Source organism: Perna viridis, chromosome 10, assembly GCF_037379345.1.
Source record: "Perna viridis isolate PV_CMFRI_1.1 ecotype Kerala chromosome 10, ASM3737934v1, whole genome shotgun sequence".
NCBI lineage: Eukaryota > Metazoa > Mollusca > Bivalvia > Mytilida > Mytilidae > Perna > Perna viridis.
Window position 1 is genome coordinate 31,269,808 of NC_142454.1, and position 3,836 is coordinate 31,273,643.

At 31.1% G+C, this 3,836-nt stretch overlaps 1 long non-coding RNA gene across 1 annotated transcript; it reads left to right on the forward strand.

Moving 5' to 3' along the window:
• Positions 1 to 506: 506 nt before the first annotated feature.
• Positions 507 to 3,402, forward strand: LOC148605375 (uncharacterized). Its single transcript, XR_015916006.1, has 2 exons — positions 507 to 709; positions 2,336 to 3,402. It is a non-coding gene; the product is annotated as an uncharacterized LOC148605375 (long non-coding RNA).
• The last annotated feature ends 434 nt before the right edge of the window (positions 3,403 to 3,836 follow it).

Consider the following 3,836-nt stretch of genomic DNA (forward strand, 5'->3'; position numbering starts at 1 on the left):
TGTAATTGATGCATTGTTATACAAAAAATATATGCGCGTTTGCAAACAAAATTTCAAATAAATCTTAATTAATTTTTCAATGTTGTTGTGATAAAATACGTTTTTCTTGTTATATTACAACATTCGGAATAATTTCCACTGTCAATTACAATTGTTGACATATCAGCTTTACCCCCTTCTTCTGTGGATAGAGGGATTAATGTGAACTCTCTTGCAAGTTATTCTTTTCCCTGTAAGATACCCCCTGTATAGTTATACTGCAGTGTCGATGACACTAAAGGACGTACGAAATGCAACTAACAATATCGAATTTCACGATGATTATATTTTAAGCCAGAGTATAGAAATGCACACTCAATGTACAGAGGGGAATTTGCTATTTAGAATGCATTGAAAGAGGGCTGTATTGCAGTCGAATATATTGTATTACGTGTTGAATGCACATGGATAATGTCTTTGTGTAAAATTTATCGCATTTTGAATGTAAATAAGACGTATACAGTCTCGAAACTTCACGTTTACAATGAATGACCCTGGTAACGTCTAACATTGTACTATATACCGTATCCATCCGGTTTTCTATTTAAAGGTGAATTGCAATATAAATGTGACATTTTTTTCATTATTGAGCACAGCGAATTTTTCAAAAAAAGGATGAGGACTAAATGGTTACTTTTGGCTTTGGTGATGGTTGTGCTAAATTCAGAAGGTATTTTGTGGTACTTATTTCTGTTGCTTATTTAAGGTTTATTAAATCTTTTTTGCATGTGATGTTGTTGATGGTTTTTTTTTTTTTTTTTTTTTTTTTTTTTTTTTTTTTTTGTTTCCTTGGTTTTTGAATGTTTTGTTTTGTTTTTGGTCTTTTACAATTGGTTAGCTAATTAATACCATCAATAATGTTCGTGATTGGAGTCTTAAAGCTCGACAAGTAACCATACGCTATAGATATGACTTGCAATTTGCACTTTTGCACTTTCTGTACAATATTATTGTCATGGATGACAATTCATTCTGTGCTTTTGCATTTAACGCTTCGTAACTTCTTTCACAAAACATTATAATGGGACAATAATTATAAATCAGACTCGATCGAATCTTTTACGGCACGTAGGAAACTTAAGAATTTAAGGTATGAGTCTATTATTTATTTGATATGAAACAAATATTATACTTTAATATCTATCTCTAAAAGCAAGAATTTGGTGTTCAGGAAGCGCAGAGTAATTTACATAAATACTGCATTGACTTAAAGTGACGAATGACAAACTTTGTTCGATCAATTAAAACTACATAACTACGCAACTATATTTATTTATCACTCAATGTGAAAAATTAGCTTATCAAATGAGATCCATTTTTCTTAGGGACAACTATATTTAAATCACAGAATTAGTAGTGGTATTTCAGTTCAGAAAATTACTAACATAATCTCACTAATTTACATCTACATTGTATCGATATCCTCCATCGACTCCTTACATATTCCTGTATTACTAGTACTAGCAACATTATAGATACCACTCTGCAAGAAAGCTTATAAGCTCTTTTGAGCAGGATGTTAAACAATCAACATTTTAGTGCACTAGTCTGAATTCATACGCTCTCTCTCAAGGAACAAACAACCATTACGCTGATTTTTTTAAATAAAAATAAACAGATTGGTTGATAATGTTTCCAGTATCAACAGCTACCTATAGTTGTCATATATGATCTCCTTTTTTTCAAGACATGGCCTTGAAAGTTGCAGAAATTCTTTTCGAGTTCAGCACTTGGATTTTCCAATTCTTCTATTTTCGAAAATTTCGATTACGATTCCGAGTAGTTTTGTTTTGTTTTGTTTATTTTATTTATTTATTTATTTATTTATTTATTTATTTATTTCATTTATTTATTATTTTATTTTGCTTTGCCTTTTGTTATTTAATTTGTTTGTACGGTTTGTTCTTGATTAGTTGTCCTTTATGCATTCCAGATGTTGTTTTGTCCATGCGTGTAGCTACAGATGCAATTAACGAATTTTGTGACTAATATGTTTTCATTCATACAAAGTAATAATAACTGTTGTCTGTATAGTATTTATTTCGAATATTTTGACCTAAATTGATTGGATTAAATCAATGAAGTAGACAAATAATTATACTCAAAATTCACAAGCGGCTGTACACTGGTAAAAACGCTACCCGACAAGTGACTCTATTTTCTGCAAATGCATTTTGTTGTTGTTAATTTTTTTTATTTTTTGGGGGGAAATTGGCGACGAAATACCTCTTAAGACCAATTCTACTGACCTTAGATGACTACGGAGTTGAGTGTGATTTCATTTTAATTGTTACAGCTTTAGTGGCGATGAAAGACAACAGAGAAAAAAGACCTGCCATGCATCAGATGCTAAGACGTTTCATCCGATCCGAATTGACGACAAAAAAACCAGACCGTCATAAGTGGACAGCATTAGTAGTAGAAGCATTCCCAGGATTGTACTCTTACTGTAAAACTGTTGAATCGTGTTCTAATTGTCAAAAGCTGCCATTTTGTTAGAAATCGAAACTGAAATCCTAAGATATTGATGTGTTTTAAATGAAATGAAACTCAATAGCAGGTATATATTATTAGCTTTTTGCATATGATCCGACGTCGATTATGTTGGCACAAGTTATCATGTTTTGGCTTTGTTTCCCTTCTTTGTTTGTTTTGTTATTTTTATATAATAATTATGATTAAAAAATTAATAAATTGAAGAATGCTTTTCTCCGTGAAGACAATTGTTGCACCAAAATAAATAAATATATATATATAGAAAGGTCTGAAAAATTCCCAACGATGTTAGAACTGTCAAATTTGCGATGCAAATTTTTGGTCATTCATTCCGCGGGACTCGAACTCGTACTGCTGTGACATCTATGGCAACACCGCCTGCACGAAGTCCAGCGCCCTAGACCACTCGGCCAGCTAGGCTATATAAAAATATATTTATTTTCTTGTAATTTGTTATTGATTTTTGGATTTTTTTGTCGTGTTTTACCGTTGTTGTATTACATATCAGACAAAATAAATATGACTTCCATTCATAGTTATACTTTATCGAATTTGACCATTCATAAATGGAACAGTGGATGTGTGTAAAGTGACAGGATTTTCTCACCCTTCTAAAGCTCCTGAATTTTTTCAAACATTATCTTTAATCAGAGCATCAATTGTCACATAATGCACGAAAAAAAGCATTGTTTTATATTTGTTTTATTAAATTTAGAATTATACTTGCAAATATTATAGAATTATTACCGATTATTGATTTATCTATCGCATCATTGTCATGGCATTTCTTATTTTCTTGTAACAAATTTGTTGTTGACATAAATAACATATTCATGATTACTTTACTAAATTAAAATAGATGTTTAAACAAAAGCCTTACCTTTATATCAATTATAAAAGTCTTAAACTGCTCAAATAACTTGGAAAATATTAAATCGCGAAAAGAAAACTCTCGCCGAAAATTTATCACCGGCTTAAAATGGGAGAAAATATTTTACAGTGGAGAAAATAATGAACATCATGTGATGTATTTGTTATAGGGAAAATTGGCACCCAGTAGAATCCGAAATCTGCCTAGGTAATTTAGAATTCTTACTTCTCCTAGAACAAATTGGAAGTCCAATTTCTCCTGGATTTTAATTAGCGTAAATTGGAATTCTAATTTGCCATAGGAGAAATTAAAATTCCAATTTTCCGTAGGAGGATTCCGGGTCCTACTGGATTCCAATTTGCCCTGTAACATATAGATGTGTTCAAACTTCACATGGTTCTTAGGCAATATATAAGTAAGTGTGATCAAT